Consider the following 20,946-nt stretch of genomic DNA (forward strand, 5'->3'; position numbering starts at 1 on the left):
CTGGCATCGAGCTCCTAAAACCCTGGTAATCTCCTGCGTGCCAGGGGTGATAGGAGGATCTTTTGTCACAACTTTGGGTCTTTGCCCCAGTTCATGACCCAGAGCTCCCAGATCCCTTGGAATTCTGTGAGTGACAGGAGATAGGAGCACCATCTGTTCTAATGAAGCAACTCTTGGAGGTCCCCTTGACAGCTTCAGGATAGGGGCTGCTTGCCAGAAAGATCTAATCTTGACTAGGCGCTCGGAACTCCAAATTGAAACAGCCTACCAAACATTTGGCAAGACAAATACAAAGAAAAACCCAACCCAGACAGAGCTGAGTGAAACTTCAAACACCATTATTAACGAGAAAAGCTTCAGAAGAGGGGGAAAAAAATGAAAAAAAAACGAAACAAGAATGAGATTAACATTACGCTTTTTTTTTTTTTTTGGAAGTTTATTTATTTATTTTGGGAGGGGAGGGGCAGAGAAAGAGGGAGAGAAAGCCTGTTAGTATGGGGCCTGGTGTGGGGCTCGAACCCACAAACCGTGAGATTATGACCCAAGTAGAAATCAAAAGTTGGATGCTTAACCAACTGAGCCACCCAGGCGCCCCAACATTAGACTTACTATCAACTACCAGTGGATGTAAGAAAATATAACCGGTGTCTTCAAGATTTCAAAGGATTTGCACATTTTAAAGTCTTTTGTGATGCATTGCCAGATTTACCTGTATGAATTTTTCTCTAATTACCCTACTGCCCTCTGCCAACAGTATATGAAATGGCAATATTACTCAAACCCTCACAAAACACTGAATATTTTCATTATTTTTTTTTTTTCTCATCTTTGCCAACTTAAGAGGCAAAATAAAGTATCTCATTTCTTGGATTCACACTTCTTGATTTAGTAGAGATACCATATTTATTTGTGTGCCTATTGGCTAATTGTGTGTGTGTGTGTGTGTGTGTGTGTGTGTGTGTGTGTGTGTGTGTTTTAATTGTCAAGTCATTTGCCTATCTTTCTTTTGGGGTGTTAGCCTGGGTTCGCTTTTAATCACACTTAAGAAAAACAAAAAAATCCTTTCCTAGATTGTTGAGAAATTATTTGCCAAGAAGCACACATCAGAAGCACAGTTTATTTATTACACAATGAGAGGCAGGGCTGGTTGACTAGGCAGAGCTGATGAGGCCACAGTCCCATCAAACCTGAGGAAGCAGTGATCCAAAGAACACATACGTACATCCACATGTCACCCACTTGCTCTACAAAAACCTAAGAGGCCCTCAGCTGTGGCCATGGGATAGAAATCAGAATTCGAAACACTGAAAGTCACAATAGAAAATGGTTGCTAGAGTTTCCTGACTGGCAGGCTGTAGAACGAGGGGGCCCTGTGGATGTGTTCCAGACGTGCAGAGAAATGGATTCTTGCCCCAAATCCTTGTGGCCCCTTCCTCCATCAGCTGGCAGCCTATTCCCCTTCTCTTTTCATGCTCCCTTCCATCCTATACCAAAAGGGCCTCAGACGCATGCGTATGGACACCCCAGCACACGTATTCAATCTCCATCTCTACTGCTCTCTGTGAACAGCTGCCCCGTGGCCCAGGGGAGTGAATGAATCAGGAGAAGAGGCCCATGAAAACCTGGAAGCAGGCTTGGTGTGACTTGGGCTGGTAATCCCAGAGTCTCAGCACCCATAGAATAATCTAGAACAGAGCTTCTCCGTGTGATCCAGGGACCAAACTGTTGTTACTGGTCTGCTGTGCCTTAAGTATATAAACTGAATGCAAGCATTTAGAAATTTCTGTTGCTGGGAACATCTGACGGTGAACTCGTGTGACTGAACTTCTCTGACTTAGTGGCGGATGGACCAGTTCTAGGGCTGTCAGATTCAGACGGTGAGTCCCAAGTGGTGTGAGCTATGTATTAGTCATGCACAGTGAGACCACACATTTGTTTGTATTGACGCGGGGGGGCGGGGGAGAGCAACGGATGCTGAAGAAGGGCTGCGGGCTTTGGCAGGTATGTCCCCTTGGCCCCCGGATAACTTACCCTGTTATCTAGGAAAGAGTGGGGCCAAGTGGGGTGGGGCAGAAAAGGCAGAGACCCATCTACCTAAGTCTAGGGTGGAACTGCCTTCAGCTCTTGAGGCTCCTGAGTGGGACTCAAGGCTAGCCAGTACTACCTTGACTGTTTACGACAGTGGGATATACAAATGTTACCATTTTCCGGGGGCCTGGGTGGCTCAGTCAAGCATCCGACTTCGACTCAGGTCATGATCTCATGGTCTGTGGGCTCGAGCCCAGCATCGGGCTCTGTGCTGATAGCTCAGAGCCTGAAGCCTGCTTCGGATTCTGTGTCTCCCTCTTTCTGCCATACCCCTGCTCATGTTCTGTCTCTGTCTCTCTCTCTCTCTCTGTTTCTCTCTCTCAAAAATAAGTAAACTTAAAAAAATTTTTAAAAATGTTACCATTTTCTATGTTGTTCATGACCTGGTATCTGGGTTGAGGGTACATAAGAGCATCCATTGAATGCAGTATGGTGCTTCCAGCCTGTGTGGGGATGGCCACCCTCTTATCTAACACCTTCAGGACATGTTTCTGACCCCATACTCCTGGTCAGGCCCCTGTGGGACTTAGAGGCCCTGGAACATGGCTCCCTTCCTTCTCCCCCCGACAATGCAACCCAGTTGCTAACCCAGGAGGAGGAGGTTAAGGCAGAAAAAGGAGGCTGAGGGCACCAGGGGCCAAGAGCAGGTGGTGGAGAACACATCCCAGGGAGGCAGATAGGCAACAGGAAGTGGACCCAAGCATGAGTCAGAGCTCCAAGCCCCTGGCACGAGCTCCACTGTTCTATAGGATTTCACGTACAAACCACAGAATAAAAGATAAAATTATTACAAATTTCCAGAACGCTGAAGAGCATTAAATCCTAAGCACAGGATCCCTTCTGAGCTCAGCAGACCCTGAAGCCGGTCCTGCCAACACTTAAAGATCAAGGCAGAGCTGCTGTGGCTGAGATACAAACGGCCACTCCTTCCCTCTCAGCAGCTCCCCCACTCCCTGGGCATCTCAGCAGAGGCTCGAAAACCATTCATTTGGTCCAGTGTTTGCAGTTTTTATTGATGGCTGATCAAAAATTAGAACTCTGGTTTCTTAATCCCCAATCCAAGGACTTCCTCATTGATTAAATAGGAATAACAACTCCTACTTCATAGGCTGTTGTAAGGATGAAATAAGATAACATATACAAAGGTTCCCACATGTTTGGCACATACATTGTACTTATTATTATTCATGGTCCAACCCCAGCTGTCTTGTCTCCTCCTGGTGCCCCTCTCCGTTAGCCACATTAATTACATACTTGATTATGAGCCATACAATTGGTACCTGTTAAGTGCTAAAGGACTGGCCCACTGAGCCTGGTAACTAAGCAGAGAAGCTCTGATGACAAGTAGAAAAACAGGGCGAGGCTTTAGGACTGCATTGCTAATAGTGAGCGGGGATCATCTGCCTGGTGTGGTCAAGATGTCACCGCAGGAATATGGGGCCATTTACTGTTACTTTGGCCTGCAATAAACCAGGTGATTTTGCTGCATGAACTTCATATAACGTGTATCTTCTGGTTCCAAAAATAACAGAATCAGTGTTGGAAAATTTGTAAACTACAGAAAAGCACAAAGGAAGAATGATTTTTACCCCATCACCCAGAGCTATATCCCCTGTTAACAAGGTGATACATATCCTTCTGGCAGATGCTATTGGTGCCCACCCAGGTCCACCCACCCGGTCCCTGCATCCATCCCTAGCTGTGGTGGATCATGGCTGCCCTCTTCTCCTAAGGCTTGTCTTTGACCGAAGGACCAAGCCCCCTTGACCAAGCCCCCTTACCAGGAGAGGCCTGGCCAGTTATATCAGGTAAATTCCACGGCCAATAATCAACTAAAAGTGTTCGTCAGTGTGTGTATGGGTACAACAGTCCAGCCCCCTTGCCTCTGAGCTGGACAATTTCTGTCCCTTTGCTCCAAAGCAACCCATTGGATCAGGTTGAGACTAGACTAATCCTGAAACCACATCTCTGCCCAGCTCCTTCCCCTGGCCCATCCTTCTTCTCTTGTTCTCTCCCTCACACGGTTCTCCTTCGAGCAGTGTCTCCAGGAGTCACTTGCATAAAATTCCCATCTCAGGCTCTGCTTCTAGAGAACCTAGGACAGTGGACATGCCCTGCATGCTGGATACATTCCTTCTGCCCTTCCACCCTCACTCTCCCCTCCTCCCCTCCCTGTTCCATGTCCCAGGACACGGTCCTGAATGAACCACGTCAACAGGCTCCCTTGTCTACTGGCTTCTAGTGGGGTTTGCCAATGGGCACCGCTAGCTACTGAGTGGAGGGGGTCTGCAGCAACACACTGAGGTCGGGTGTTTGTTCCCCTAGATCCCCTACGTAGGGTAGCCATGGGTGCACTGTGTCCTTTATTACACTCCTCCACCAGGAAAAGGTACAGAACCAAAAAAAGCCAGAGAGACTGTGCCAGCAGGAGGTTCTTGATGACTTCAGGGAAGGCTAAGAGTGGTGGGAACAGAGGACAGATGGCAAGTTGTTGAGTAGGAAGTTACAGATGCTGCCTCAGTCGGGGTTCTCAGCTACAAGCAACAGAAATGGACTCCAGTGAATTAAAGTAGGAAAGTGATTCATGTAAATGATCTGAGAGGCTCTCAGACTTTCTGGGAGGGTTGGAGGTTGAGGCCCAGAGGCTATCTATCCAGGCACAATGTCCCACATCTCTCCATGGAGCTTGTCCTACCGAGCCCTATACCCTGGAAACTGGCCTCAGCATTGCTGCCGCACTTATACTAAAAAAAATTACTGTTGTTTTTCTGAAATTCAAGTTTAATTGGGTGTCCTGAATTTTATCTGGCAACCCTACTGGGTGCCAAGTGTCCCAAGCAGGGGGACATTGTTGTGAAAGCTGCTACTGTAGTAGACCCTGAGCTGCCCTACTCCATGCCAGCCCTCTCAAGCCTGAAAGATGGGAGAGTGACTCTTATTTTACGGCAAAGGAAACTGAAGCTTAACACAGGTTCTGTATATTTCCAAAGCTTGTGATCTGAGCAAGTATTCACATATCCTTCAAAGAAAACCCCCCAAGTAAGCAGTTCTCAAATTTTAGTGGACATGAGACCCACCCGAGGCGTCTGTTAAAATGCAGATCCCTACGTCTAACCTCCAGAAGTTCTGATTCAGCAGGGACCCAGGCATATGCATTTTAACAAGTTCCCTCCACTCTGCCCATTGCCAGTGATGCTGAGACCTGGAGTTCTAAGACTGCACTTTTAGCCTCCTGACGTGGAGATTGATGCTCATGCCAGTCTTGAGGGTTACAAGCAAAATGCCCATCTATATTTCCCCTGTAAGCTCTACAGTAGTAAAATGAGGGACATCTGTGTGTCCCTAGGGTATGTCTTTTTTTTTACATCCTTCACAAAATTTTCATTCCATCCAGAAGACAAGCCAAATCACCAATTTTGCCAAAAGATGGGAAACAGCTGTGTCCAAAGCTTGCTGACAAATTCCAACCAATGACTTCCTGCCAGTTTCATGCTATTTGCGAAGTGAATCTGGGAGGGAGGTGGCACATAGAAATTAAAATGACAGCTGGAAGCCATGCGGAGAACAGGACAAGGGGCAACTCCTCTTTAACCCAAGCACCTGGCTTTCTTTGGTGAAGGTGATCACAGGGTCCAAAGTCATTGGAATCACCTGCGAGTCATCTCCTCGATGACTAAAAACCAAAGCAAGACACTCCTAGTCTATTTGGGAAGAATCTCCTAAAGTCACATCAGATGAAATTCTGGCTCATCAAACACCGCCTGGGCTCAGGCTGTGAATGCATGGCTGATGATAATTTTGTCTGAACTGAGGTATGTATTAAATAAACCGCAACTATCCAGCCACTCAGAATTTGTCTCCTTATTCTTTGAAATGAACCAAAATGGAGAGGTGTTGGTCATTTCTTCAATCTGATGAGTAATTTTTGGGTACATGCTGTGTGTAAGACATTGACACGTGGCTTTTTGTAAGGCTAATATAAGGAAATCCTTTAAAATGATGAGCGACTGTTACATTTATTGTCAACTGATTTTGAACAAGGCTGTCAAGACTATTCAATGGGGAAACAGTTTTATCAACTAGTGTGTGGTGACATCTGGATATCTACAATAGAAAGAATGAAATTGGACACCTACCTCATAGCATGTACAAAAGTTATCCCAAAATGAATAAAAAATCTAAATGTAATTGCTAAAACTATAAAACTCTTAAAAGAAAACATAGGCATAAATCTTCATGACTTTGGATTAAGCAACGGTCTCTTAAAAATGATCCCAGAAGCACAAGCAACAATAACAAAAAAAAAAAAAATAGATAAATTGGACGTCATAAAATTTAAAACATCTGTGCTTCAAAGGGCATCATAAAGAAAGCGAAAAGACAGTTCACAAAACCGGAGGAAAGTTTTGCGAATTTATATCTGATAAGGGACAAATAACCAAATAAAAACACATGTAAAGGATGTGAATAGATATTTCTCCAAAAAAGATACGCAAATGGCCAATAAGTACGTGAAAAGATGTTCAACATCGCCAGCTATCAGGGAAATACAAATCAAAACCATGAGCTACCCCCTCATACCCACTGGAATGGCTATCACAGAAAAAGGCAGATAAAAAGAAGAAAAGAAAAAGAAAAAGGCAGATAATAACAAGTGTTGGCGAAGATGTGGCGAATTTGGAACCTTTAAACACTGCTGGTAAAAGAGTGCAGCCACTTTAGAAATCAGTCTGGCAGCTCCTCCGAAGGCCAGACATACGATCCAGAAATTCCACTCCTAGGTATTTACCCAAGAGAAATGAGAACCCACATTTACACAAAGACTTGTAGAAGAGTATTCAAAGCAGCATTATTCATAGTAGCCCCAAGGTAGAAACACCTCAAATATCCAACAACGACAGATGGAAGAATAAAATATGGTATAGACACACAATGGAATATTATTTGGCAATAAACAAAAGGAAATACTAGTAAATGCTACAACACCGATAAACCTTGAAAACATTACGCTAAGTGAAAGAAGCCAGTCATAGGTCACACAGTGTCCTACTCCATTTATATGAATGTCCACAAATAGGTAAATCTCTAGGGAAAAATAGATGCGTGCTTGCCTGGGGCTGGGGTTGTTGGGGGGAAATGAGGAGTGACTATTAACAGACAAAGGATTTCTTTTTCGGGTGATGAAAATGTTCTAAAATTGTGCACAACTCTGAGAATAGACTCAAACCCATTTAACTGTACGTTTTAAATAGGTCAGTTGTATAATATGCGCATTTTAGCTCGATAAAGCTGTAACTTGAGAAACTGTGAGCAGCACATTTGGGGACGGTATATTGACTAAAGAAAATAAAGAAGCACATTTGGATGTGAGCAGCAGTGGCCAGGGAGAGCCTGACGGTAAACTTGCAGTCTACAGGGATAACGGCAGTACTAGCCTGACAGTTGCCAAAGGCCACGGGTCCTGACTAGGAGGGTGTCGGACGGCTCCTGTTCCCTGAGATGGGCTGCCAGCCTGTCACATCTGCCCTTGGCCATGGGGATTGATGGTGGAAACGGCTTTCCCCAGTCCCAGCAGCATGCAAGAAGGACGCCTGCTGAGAGCATCAGCTGGAACCGAAAGGATCCTGAGAAGAAGCAAGGGGAGCCCGTCTGTCCTTGGTGAATTCAGGCCTGAATTCTCTCCCCAAAGAGACGCCCAAGGACGACAAACAAGCTAATGCACTAGGAGGCAGCCAAAAGGAAAGCTCAAAATCTCACTTTCCTTCTCTGCTGGTACTGTCAGAATCTGTCAGTCTAACCTTCTCTTCTCTCCCTTTGATCCCCTCCTCCATCCGCTTCTTCCTCATCATAGATCACTTGTTTGTTCCTTTATCCTGTGACTTTGAATAAGCCAGTCATTTGAAAAACATTTGTTCCGTGCCTACTAAGTGCCAGGCACTCTGCCGGAGGCCGGGTTACACCGGAGGTTAACAGCGTAGTAGGACTGCCGTCTCTCAGCTCCATCTTCCCTCCACCCACCTTCCCTCTCTTCCTGCCTCTGTCAGTCTGTACCAAGTCCTCCAGTTCCTCGCCAGAGAGGATAACGGGAGATGGATGGTAAAGGCTGAATTTTCATTGGAAGGGGGAGAAGGGAAGACGAGAATCTGAACTGGTGTTGACAAAATTATCCGTGGCAGATGGAGGGCAAGACAAGCAAACATTTAGAAGACGATGCATCATATCCATCCACGTGTCTAACTTCCTCTTCCTCTCCCACGCGGCCCAGTCCGGATCCCACCTTCTTAGTCAGGCTGAAACTGCCTGTCCAGGGAACTGTGAACCTGAGCAACCCCAGCCAACCTGAAAAGTGGTGCCCTTGCCATGGAACACTCTCCTAGGGTGACCAACTGATGGCGGGAAAGAAAGTCCTAGGAGTAGGGTGGAGTCCCAGGAGGCCCCTTCGGTGTCTGGTGCCATCCTTGGCCAAGGCCCTGCCCATCGTGGCCCCGTTTCTGTTTGAATGGGGAGGCTTACTTTGATCTTTTATTTCTACCCCACTTCCTTATGTGTGCAGGCAAAGCACCTTGCTTGTGGCCTGACTGCTTTCCACAGTCAGCAGATCTAATCAGTCAGGGACTTGAAAACACCCCAGGGTTGCACCCTCACATCGCTCCCAAGGTGCCTGGCCCCACGCTAGAATTCATGGCCTGCCCTTTAGACCCTTTTACGTAGTGAAATGTTTCATTAGAGAAACAGTCTTCCAGTGAAATTTTCCTCCCTGTTTTCTTTTACTCCTTGGTTCATTCACCTTTGGGATGGTTAGCCCTTTAAGGAAGTGTCAGCTTACTTCCTGGTTGTTGTTGTTTTTTTAACTCCTTAACACTTTCTGGTTTAGTACAACCAGCTTCTTTAGCAGGGTCTCTTCCAGGCTGGCGGTAGCTGGCACTAAACTGTCCCGTTAGGTAGACATTAGAAATGAGGTGATATATCCTTAACAGATATAAGAAGTATATCTGGGTCAATCAGACTTAGGGGATTTAAGTCAATTGTATTATTTTAATTCTTGAAATTTTAAAGTCTTCCAAAGCAATCAATCAATCCTCTAGCATCTATGAGTGCCTACACTGTGTAGTACAGGGCTGTTATTAGCAGATATAAAACACTTGCCCTATCTGAATTCTTTATGCTTCTATAATTTAATTGGAAACTTAGCAGTTTATTTAAAAATTACTGAGAGGGGCGCCTGGGGGGCTCAGTTGGTTAAGCATCCAACTTCACCCAAGGCCATGATCTCACAGTCTGTGAGTTCGAGCCCTGTGTCGGCCTCTGTGCTGACAGCTGAGAGCCTGGAGCCTGCTTCAGAGTCTGTGTCTCCCTCTCTCGCTGCCCCTTCCCCCCTCACGCTCTGTCTCTCTCTGTCTCTGAAAAATGAATAAACCTTTAAAAAAATTGTTTTTTTAAATTACTAAGAAGTAGAGCCATGCAAAATTTAAAAAACAAAATATTTCTTACCTATCGGAATATCAAAAGTCTGATAATATTCGATGTTTAAAGGGTGTGGTTTAATGGGTTCTCTCATATGTTGCTGGCAGGAGTGCAAATAAACCTATTTTGGAGGACAATGAGCAGAGTCTATTCAAGTCTAAAATGTGCACACCATTATGACTCCACAATTTTACTCCTCAGTGTCTACTGTAGGAAACCTCTTACCACTGCATGAAGAGGCCTGTTGAAGACATTCTTCATACCACTGGAACAGTGAAAACTGTAGCCGACGTAGCCATTCATCAGATGGGTAATTACTAAATAAACTGTGTTTTACCTATACGACACAATTCCATACAGTTTAAAAGTATGAAGACTTACACAGATAAAAATCCAATATATAACAAGTGGAAGAAACCAAACAGAGGGTAAATACGTAAAAATGACAGCTTTTATATAGGAAAAAACTATGTTATATAAGTTATATTTTTTGCACAGGAATGAGCATGGGCTGGTGCTCAACAGGAGCCTAGAAATGTGAGTCTCATTTCATTTCTTCTATTATCTTCGTGTCAACAACACCCAGTCTTTCCTTTTAAACACTGCCCAAGAATCCTCTCCTCCGTGAGGACTAACCATGCCTGATTTCAGTCATGTGAGTAATTCCCAAATGATATTTCAGTATCACTTTTGAAATAAGTGATATATTTATTCAAATACAGAACTACGTCATATTCTGCCTTTTCTCATTCATAATGGCATTGGACCCACCTAGAATATTTATTTAGCTATTTATTTCTTAGTTATTAGATTACATTTCATCATCAAATATGCTATCAAAAATAGTCATCAAATATATCGGCACTCAAGAACAAGAATGGCACACAAGCATGAACCCATCGCTATGGGCCCATTCTACAAAGAAAGCTCAGCCATTTTGAAATCAAAGGATGAGATGTCTGACTCTCTGTAGGGCAGTCCGACAACTCACTGGGGCATCCTAACAGTGAGTGTGGATGGAACTAATTATACTGGTTGGCTAGAACCTGGGGATTACTCACATGACTGAAATCAGGCACAGTTAGTCCTCACGGAGGAGAGGATTCTTGGGCAGTGTTTAAAAGGAAAGACAGGGTGTTGTTGACACAAAGATAATAGAAGAAATGAAATGAGACTCACATTTCTAGGCTCCCATTGAGCACCAGCCCGTGCTCAGAGCTGAGGAAATAGACAGGAAGACTCCTGAAATGACTGGTTGCTAAGAGCGAGGCACTGGAATTTGGCTCCCAACTCTACTTCATTGTTACGCCAACTGTGTAAGTCAGGGTCATGATCCCTTATTTTTTCAGAAGAGGGCACTGAGGCTCATGGAGGTGAAGTAATCTGCCTGAGGTCCTGCAGCGGGGGTCTGAGCCAGGCTGTCACCCCAGGTCTGTCAGACTCTAAAACCTTTACTTTCAATGCATTTGGGTTTACTCACGTAATTAAAAAAAAAAAAAAAAAATGAAAAGAGAACTACAATGAATCATGTTCTCCCTCTTCGGGGCTGGGCATTAAGGAGGTTAAGGAGGAGAAGTATGATATCATCAAAACAAATGAAAGACTTTCTGTTTGTTGTTTTAAAGATAATCCACAGCTCAGAGGTCTTACTCCTCAAGGAGGAGCCGGGCTTGAGAATACTGAGAATCCAACGAACTTGCTGGGAGAATCGAGTGGGTCCCACGGAAGTACAAATAGTGGGAAGGTGAGCGTATTTAATGAAACTACCTGGGTGCATTTTCTACCCCTCGGAACCCTGAAATTGTTGTTCTGCCAGGTGCTCAGCCCTCTGGGTCACCCACTGAAGATTCGTCACCTCCTCCTCCAATACTCAGAAGCCACTGCCGGGCTCGTTCTCTGCATTCAACACCTCCCATTTCAAGGGCGTTGCCTGTTGGCCTTGGGCAACCTCTACTCCAGGCAGGGTCACGACTACCTGCCCAAAAAACCAGAGCGCTGCAGACATTCAATGATCCAATTAAGGGGATGAGAGAGGCTGTGAAACAGAGATGGGATAGTGGCCTGTGGATTCCACAGGGTTTAGATGGAGAAGGAACAGGAAGCAGAAGAGTGGTATCAGGAACAGAAGGGGAAAGGAGAGAGATTTGGAGTGAGAGGAGCTGGTGCCTGGTTTGTAAAAAACAAAAATGTCTGAGAGTTAGAAGATTTCAAAGAGGTTTTGCTGTACATCAAAAGTAAACTCTTCTCTGGGCGCCTGGGTGTCTCAGTGGGTGAAGCATCTGACATCGGCTCAGGTCATGGTCTCACGGTCTGTGAGGTCAAGCCCCGCATCGGGCTCTCTGCTGTCAGCACAGAGCCCCCTTCAGATCCTCTGCCCCCCTCTCCTTCTGCCCCTCTCCTGTGTGTGCTCTCTCTCTCTCTCAAAAATAAATAAACATTAAAAAATAAATAAACCCTTTCCAAAATCGTGCCATTTGTGACAACATGGATGAAATTGGAGGGCATTATGCTAAATGAAATACACCAGACAGAGAAAGAAAAGGAAAGAAAAGAAAAAGTTGGATCCATAGAGACTAGAAAAGTGGCTGCCGAAAGGAAGGAAGGAAGGAAGGAAGGAAGGAAGGAAGGAAGGAAGGAAGGAAGAAAGAAAGGAAGGAAGGAAGGAAGGAAGAAAAGAAAGAAAGAAAAGAAGGAGAGAAAAGAGGTTGCCAGGGCCTGTGGAGTGGGAGAAATAGGATGAGGTTGGTAAAGGGCACAGACTTTCAGCTGTAAGGTAAGGTCTGAGGATCTAATGTATAATGTGGTGACTGTAGTTAATAACACTGTGTTGTATAATTAATTGCAATCAGCTAAGACAGCAGAATCTAAGAGTCCTGTCTCTCACACACAGACAAAAGGTAAATCTTTGAGCTCATGGATGTTCATTAATTCAACGGCAGGAATCCTTTCACAGGGTATGTCAGATCACATTGAACAGTTTAAATATCCTACAATTCTGTCAACTGAATATCTTAACAATTCAATAAAGCTGAAAAAATAAACCCTTTCCCTTGTGATACTTTTTTTTGTGAGACACAAGATTTGAACTTTTCTTTCTTCATCTACATCTCTACATCTCTGAACCTGACTCCCTTTTGACACTGAACCTCTTGGGGCCCTGAGAATCTGTGAGTTGAATGACTTATTTGTGTTCATTTAACACGTATCCCTGGTGGCTGCTGGCTGGATGTCCAGGAGTGTGCTACAGTGAGGGCAGGCACTGCCTTTGGAGCCAGGCAGGCCTGGGTTCAAATCTCAGCTGTGCCCCTTGCAAGACGTGGGACCTTGGTTGAAGTGACAAAATCATAACATTTACCATTTGTTTGTGGCTACCAAGCAGCAAACTCTCTACTCTGGTCACTCCCATTTCGCAGACTGGGATATTGCCTTAGAGAGAGGCCAACTAACTTGCTCAAAGAGGAACCAGTAGCCACTGGTGGAGCCGGGACTCAAATACTCAGATCTACAGGACGCTAAAGACACCATGTTCCCATCTGCTGCCTCTGTCATTGTCCCACCACTTAGCATCACTAAGCCTCACTTTCCTTGGGTATAGAATGAGAATTCTGATACCTGCATCAAAGAGCGGTGAGCAAAGAACGGAGTAGGTGAGCCTGGCATTGGGTCAGGTTGATTTTACAACTTACCACCCCCAGGCACAGTGAAGTGCAGAGGCTGATTTCAGATCCTTCCCGGAGGGTGAGGCCGGGCACGGGGTGGGTGAAAGAAAATGGAGGAAAGGCATAGGGACAAGAGAACATCATCGAAGATCAACTTGTCACATTAACAATATTGTCCCAGATCTCGTCGAAGCGTAGCAACCCCTAATGAGTCCAAGACCCGGAGCTCAGGGGTCCCCCTCCGAAGCCAGTCAAGAGGACAGAAGTGGCACTAAAGTGGAAGTCTTGTGTTGCAGAGCAGACTGCTGTCACCTCGGGCTCTGTTCACTGCATACTGTCGGAGGGCTCCTATGTGACACGTGTGACAGAGATAAAAGATAAAGCATACTATTCGCAAGCCCTCACTGTGCCTCACCTTCACAGAAGGATAGATCTTTTGGGCTGAACAGAAACGGACAGAGCCAGGTGGAAAACAGACCATAGGGGAGCGGTCTGGGCAGCCATACATATTTTCTGTACCTTTTCCACATGCCAGGCCCTGTTCTAGGGCTGGGAATGCAGCAGTGAAGGAGAGAGACTTTTGTCTGTGTCCTTCGAGTGATATTTGGGATGTGGGGAAGAGAGATGTCCAAGGGGTACTGCTAGTGGCAAAGTATAAAACAGGCCAAAGAGAGGCAGAGGCCAAATTACGAGCGGCTCTGTGCACCTCGTTAAGGAGTTCGGATGGTGTCCAGTGGCAATGGCTTTGAACAATGTGTGGGCAATGGCAACCTAGGAACAGTGTGGGTGGTCTGTGTGAAGGGCTCAAGCCTAGAGGCAGGGAGTACTGTGAGAAGAGCCTTGCCTTTGGGGGCCTGCCTCTTTCTAGAGCTTCCCTTGGCCATCTGAATGCATTTTGGGGGGATGATTATCTTCCCAGCTGGACCCACCAAACTGGAAACCACTCTCAGAAGGCTGTGACTGGTAATAATGCCAGTTCAGAAAGATGGCTTTTGCCAAAATACACATCTGACAAGTGCAATGGAGTATTTGGAAAGAAAGAGAGAAAAAAGAGAAAAACAATAGTAAATTAATTAGGATAATCATCTGTAACCACAATCTTGATAAAAGGTTTTCTGTAACAATTTCTAAAGGACACAGCCAGAAGGAACAGGATTAAGTGCGACAACTTATTTACTATGTAGCTCACTGTATTAATGTTTAAGATGTCAGTAATATCCAAAATCTCTTCTGTAGCAGCCACATAAGACAGAGATGTTGCGGGTTTTCTATAGGAAGCATACATTTAAAAACCCCAAATGGGGGGGGCGCCTGGGTGGCTCAGTTGGTTGAGCGTCCGGCCTCGGCTCAGGTCATGATCTCACAGTCTGTGAGTTCGAGCCCCACGTCAGGCTCTGTGCTGACGGCTCAGGGCCTGGAGCCTGCTTCGGATTCTGTGTCTCCCTCTCTCTCTGCCCCTCCCCTGCTCATGCTCTGTCTCTCTCTGTCTCAAAAATAAATAAAAACATTAAAAAAAATTTTTTTTAAATAAAAACCCTAAATGGGCCAATTTGATCTTGCATTTCTGAAATGCAATTACTGGCTCTTAAATCCCTGGTTCCTGTCTCTGCAATTCTCCCGGGATAAAAGCAGGTTTGAGATTACTTGTTTCTCCTAAGAAGTCAAGTTCAAGCTCCCCACCTTTGACAAGTTCCTGCAAGGTTCTAGGAGTAGGTGCAGTTGGCTTTGCTTTAAATCCTATTACCATTCTTGGTATTTACAGAAGGAGGTGGTTTTTCCAACGAAAATGTTTGGACCACATCATGTACAGAGTCAGTCACCTGTTTGTGTGAGCTGACGCCACCCTAAATGCACACATTCCATTCTGAAACAGTTTTGCTTAGTTTAGCATCCTAGAGCCAGAGGATGTGAAACCTGAGACAAATCAAAAGGCCTTCCAGGATTTTCTTCTAAGGCAGTTTTCTTTCAGTGTAAAACAATAGCAAAACTGATTTTTCTTCAGCTTTCCCAGTCAAAACATCTGACTCAGACTTCAGGGGTGTACAAGAAGGTAGCTGGCCCTGTGGCAAAGTTCATGAATCCAGGGCGCCTGGGTGGCTCAGTCGGTTAAGTGTCCACTCTTGGTTTCAGCTCAGGTCATGATCTCACAGTCTGTGAGTTCGAGCCTGGCACTGGGCTCCACGCTGTCAGTACGGAGCCTGCTTGGGATTCTCTCTCTCTCTCTCTCTCTCTCTCTCTCTCTCTCTCTCTGACCCTCCCTGGCTTGTGCTCTCACTTTCTCTCCCTCTCTCAAAATAAATTAATTAATTAAAAAAAAAAAGTTCACGAATCCAAGGTTCACATAGGGACACCACGGGTGCAGTACTGGGACTGGCTTACTCAGGCTCCAGACCACTGGCTCATGGCTTTGTAGCTTCTGTTCAGAGAAACCAGTACATGGTGGTTCATGCATCACTGAGAAGATGGCCACTTACCCACGGATCCTGTTCCCTACTCTCTGTTCTAATGCATTCGTCTCTCAGAGACCAGATCCACCCTCACTAGTGTGGCCCACATTGGATACCCAGCTCTCTGCTCCCTTCAGTTCATCTCAACCAGTATTTGCTGAACCCCGACACACGCCAGACATTTCACTAGGCTCTGGTGACAGAGGCCTAAGTTACGGTCTTCACCCTGCAGGCACTCACATCCGGTAAGAGTCAGAAACAGAGATCAACGCAGTCCTTACAAACCGATTTATCCTTGTGGTCCAGTCTCAGAATGGCATTATTCGGAAGAAAACAATGTGCAACACCGATAAGTTATTGGAAAGTAATCTGTTTTACTTACTACTTGCTCTTCTTAGAGATGAGCTAAGGGAGTTCCACTCACAATTCACTACAACAATTTCTAATATCCCTAGATAAATACCAAATGCGCAATCTGGAAAACGAAGTTATGGGCATAATGGAAATAAGATAAAAACTTAAAAGACGTGGAAGATGATGGATTAAAGAGGATGAGACTGGAAGAAGAAAATTGGTGAGGACTACCACACTATCTGGAGGCAAGAGGTGATGAGGGCCTCAACTTGAACGATGGGGTAGGGGTAGGGAGAACAGGGCGTGTTCAAGAGACAGGGAGAAGAGAGGAATCGATTCAGGCAGAGATGCGGACAGTCCTGCAGACCCAGCTGTGGTCTCATTTTTCCACTTGGAAGTCCCTCCAGTCACTTTAGACTCAATGTGTCCAAACTGAACATATCACCTTCGATCTCGCGCCCCTTCGTGACTCTCTCATCTAGGTCGGTCATGCCACCAATTTTCTAGCCTCTGGCTTTAAAAACACGTAAGTTATTTCCTTTCTCTTCTCCATCCCTACAGTCAAGTCTAGCACTAAGCCCTGTCATCTCTTCCTTTGACACACCTTCCCATAGCTCCTTGCTCTCCACTTACGTTCCCACTGGAGAGGTCCAGCGCACCGCTAGCTTATTACAGTAACATATGGATGGCCTCCTTGATGCCAGTGTCTCTCCACTGTCTGGCACATCCATGTCATGGCAGGAAGATGAATCTTCCCAAAGCATGGCCTTCTTCCTCACTGTATCAGATCCAGACAACCTCTGCCCAGCGCTCAAGAGATTCACCGAATGGGCTCACTGTAATGATCTGGGCTTCGTTCTAATCACATACCTTATCCTCCAGGCAGATGGTGTCCTTTGTGCCCCATAAGTGCCAGGCTCAAACCCACCTTGTGTTATTGCTCAGGATGACCTCCTACCCACAATGTTCTTCCTCCTTCCTTTACCTTTCCAACCTGGTGAGGGGCAACACTGATCAGCGTTGGCTCTACGACCTAGTCATCTGCAGTCAACATCACACAATGTAGCACTAAATGATTCCTTGCTTGTTCCAAGTGCCCTGGTTTTCTCTCCCCAGCAAGTCTATTCATTTATTCAGAAACAAAATCTATTACTCTGCCTAGCTACTTCTACTAACCTGGGAAGGAGAAAGATCTCCAGGGAGTTTGGCATTTTGGTTTCTGCTCTCATTTACATTATATTATTCTCAAATGGAGTGTGAGAAATATAACAGTAATTTTTGATCAATTCTTATAATTTGCTCTCTAATTCATTTTTAATTATTACATGATATACTTACTTTTAAACATTTATTCATTTTTGAGAGAGAGAGAAAGAGAGACAGCGTGTGTGGGGGAGGGGCAGAGAGAAAGAGGAAGACACAGAATCTGAAGCAGGCTCCAGGCTCTGAGCTGTCAGCACAGAGCCTGACAAAGGGCTCCAACCCACCAACCGTGAGATCCTGACCTGAGCCGAAGTCAAACGCTTATTAACCGACTGAGCCATCCAGGTGCCCAGATTAAATGGTATATTTAAAGTGAAATTATAATGCACGTTCAAGTCTTACAACCTCTTGGTAAACATAAACATCACTATCTCTACAAACTGTAGTGAATATATTCCTTTTCTTTTTCATCAGAGATTTTAATGTTACTAAAAACGGACAAAGGGGAGTTTCTATTTATGGAGACCCCACCATATGTCAGGCACTGAATTAGGTGCCTCACTCTACTCTCCTGAGTTGGGTACAAAGACTTTTTTTTCTTAAAAGTTGGTTTTTATTTAAAAATTATGCTTAGGGGCGCCTGGGTGGCACAGTCGGTTAAGCGTCCGACTTCAGCCAGGTCACGATCTCACGGTCCGTGAGTTCAAGCCTCGCGTCGGGCTCTGGGCTGATGGCTCAGAGCCTGGAGCCTGTTTCCGATTCTGTGTCTCCCTCTCTCTCTGCCCCTCCCCCGTTCATGCTCTGTCTCTCTCTGTCCCAAAAATAAATAAACGTTGAAAAAAAAAATTTTTTTTTTTAAAGTTTAAAAAAATAAATAAATAAATAAAAATAAATAAAAATTATGCTTAAAAATAGTACTTGGATTTGAAGTTGAAGAAATGCACTTTGAAGTCTAATGGAAATTAAAAGTACTTAATTGCCACACTTTTGACTTTACAAAGAAAATAATGAAACATTGTTTTAGAAAGTTGCCTATTGAAATAAAGCTGTGAGATTTCACAAGCAGTTTTAGGAAAAATCTAAAACATGAATAAATCAAGAAATAGAGAAATATAAATACTCATCACAGTTGAATATATCTTGGCATAGTATCAAGAAAAAATCGAAGTGTTTATAAATTTCATATACTGAAGGTTGAAGAAGGGAAAAATACACCAAATTATGGGGCTTTAAAAACCATAACTGGAGGAACATACAGGTAACATAAGGTTCCTTTAGAGCTCCCTACACCTTGCTAGCCCCAGCTCCCTCTGCCATGCATTCCAATTTGCTTAAACATAACATTATCAATCCTTTCTCATTTTAAGAGGCTCTGTTCTTTCTTAAAGAGTCTTTTCCTGGGGCACCTGGGTGGCTTAGTCAGTGAAGCGGTTAAGCATTAAACTTCGGCTCAGGTCGTGATCTCGCAGTTTGTGAGTTCAAGCCCCAAGTCAGGCTCTGTGCCCGGACAGCTCTGAGCCTGGAGCCTCCCTTGGATTCTGTGTCTCCCTCTCTCTCTGCCCCTCCCTTGCTTGTGCTCTCTCTTTCTGTCTCAAAAATAAATAAAATATTAAAAAAAAAAAAAAAGAGAGAGAGAGTCTTTTCCTGATCTCTCTAATAATCAATCCCACAGCTCGTTTGATAGACCCTAAGATGCTAAACCCCATGTAGTGGGCTTGCTCCACACCATTGGGTATCTTTTTTTCAGTAACTCCATCTTCCCACTTTCAGGCCTGGTGGTCTGGGTTGAAGCACGTGACCAACAGCAAAACCAATCACCACACTGTATTCTCAGGGGCCTTGTGATTGTTCGGGGACATCGCATGACCCCAGTCACTAACTCTCAAGACCTTTGCAGGCGTTCTTGTAGACAGTCTGTCTCTTTCCCAGTGGACTTGGGTCTAGACGCTGTGTGGTGGGTCTGTGGCAGTGGTCTGACCGCTGCAAGGAGAGGCCCTTTCCAAGAATGGAGCCCACACAGAAGAAGGGGTTTGAGAGAAGGAGAGGGAGACATGGGGTTCCAGGCACCGGGTGAGCCTTGAACCCAGCCTCACCCCAAACCAATACGGTCCCTTGTTTTTGTTTAGGGTTTTGTTTTGGTGGATGTTGATTTAGTACTTGCCAGCAAGAGTCCTAACTGACACAGAGAGTAAACCACAAGCTATCCCTCAGCCATGCTCATGCAAGTTCTGCAGCCCCTGGGCATCAACTCGCAAAAAATCCTCTCCTTTGAGCTTAAGCTGGAATCCGCACTGGAGTTCTGTCACAGCAGGCCCAACTGGTGGGAACTTGCAGCATATCTGCATTAGGGCCCAAGGAGCCTCCGGAAAATAACTTGCCCTAAGGCAAGAGGAGCCAGGCCCAGCAGGCCTTCCCCTGTAAAAAGGGCCAAGCTTCAAGGTTGGAAGGGAGGAACAATGTGAAAGAGAATCGATGCTTGTCTCTGGGACAGTCTGCTGGCCACAACCCACCCCAGGGAGAGAATGTGGGCCATGAGCAAAAATTCAGAAAGCTGCTTTTCAAAAAAATTATCTAAGACACAGGGTACAAGCAACGCTACTTGGGGCACCTTCTGGAATTACAGCATAACACAAAATGGGAAGCAAAGTTGTCTTTTCTTCTTTATAACTACTTATTCTGAATACCCCGGCCCTAGAACAGGGTTTCTCAACCTCAGCACTACGCATTTGGGAGGGACAGATGATTCTTTGCCGTAGGGGACTGTCCTGAGCATTGCGGGGTGTTTGGCAGAGCCCGTGATCTCCACCCACTAGATGCCAATAGCACCTGCCCCCCAGTTGTGATAACCCAAAATGTCTCCCCACCTTGTCAAATGTCCCGTAGGGAGCAAAGTTGCCCCGTTGAGAGGGACTGCTTTAGCATATTAGTGGTTGTGGCACTAAGAGGGGACTTCAGTGCCCACCGGAAGTGGCAGTGATGTCCAGCCACAAAGATAAATGTGCCTCAAAGATAGGCCAGTGCCCTGGGTGTGGGGCAGGGGAGGGAGGAGGGACAGTGAGGAAGGAGGCGGTCTCTAAAGCAGAAAGTCAAAAAACAAAAAGCAAAGAGAGAACCCCCTGGTAGCAGAACAGCAGCTGGCTGGTCTTATTTGTGACATCTAGTAGGTGCCCTTCCATAAAGGGAAGCAGGAAGTGACGCTGGGACATTCGCTCAGTGCACAGAGATCACGGGTGCTGTTATTTGGTGGGCCCTGGGGTGGGGGTGGCGAATCACAGATGAATGAGTCTCCGCCCCTGGGCTGAGGGAGCTTGACTTCTTCTCCAATCTCATTGAACAAACATTTAAATTGTGTGCAAATATAGAACTGGGCGTGTGGGCTACAGTGAAGACACATGCAGTAAAGAAAAGAGGTCTCATACAAAAAAAAAGAAAAAAAAAAGGCAGGAAAAAAAAAAAAGAAATGGAAAATGGGCCCCATTCTGCAGGCATGTACTAAATGGGTAAGGAGGTGAATTAGTGAATCCAAGGTTCCCATGGCATCCACTGCCCCAGTGCTTTGTATTTCAAGTCCAAAGCCCTTAGCACATTTGTGACTATCTTATTAATGACTTTGGTTAATGTTTGTCTCCAGTGTAACAGGAAAAGCCCTGTGACGGTAAGGACTGTGTCTGACTTTCTTTTCCATTGCGTTGCTCTTAGCACTAGCACTTGGAAGATACTCTGAAATAGCG

General features: G+C 45.3%; 1 protein-coding gene across 3 annotated transcripts in view; it reads right to left on the reverse strand.

Moving 5' to 3' along the window:
- BAALC (BAALC binder of MAP3K1 and KLF4) overlaps nucleotides 1–20,946 on the reverse strand; it is an 89,091-nt gene that overhangs the window by 16,015 nt on the left and 52,130 nt on the right. The gene's annotated exons all lie outside the window — the stretch shown is intronic.

This window comes from Leopardus geoffroyi, chromosome C3, assembly GCF_018350155.1.
Source record: "Leopardus geoffroyi isolate Oge1 chromosome C3, O.geoffroyi_Oge1_pat1.0, whole genome shotgun sequence".
In the NCBI taxonomy this organism is placed as follows: Eukaryota; Metazoa; Chordata; class Mammalia; order Carnivora; family Felidae; genus Leopardus; species Leopardus geoffroyi.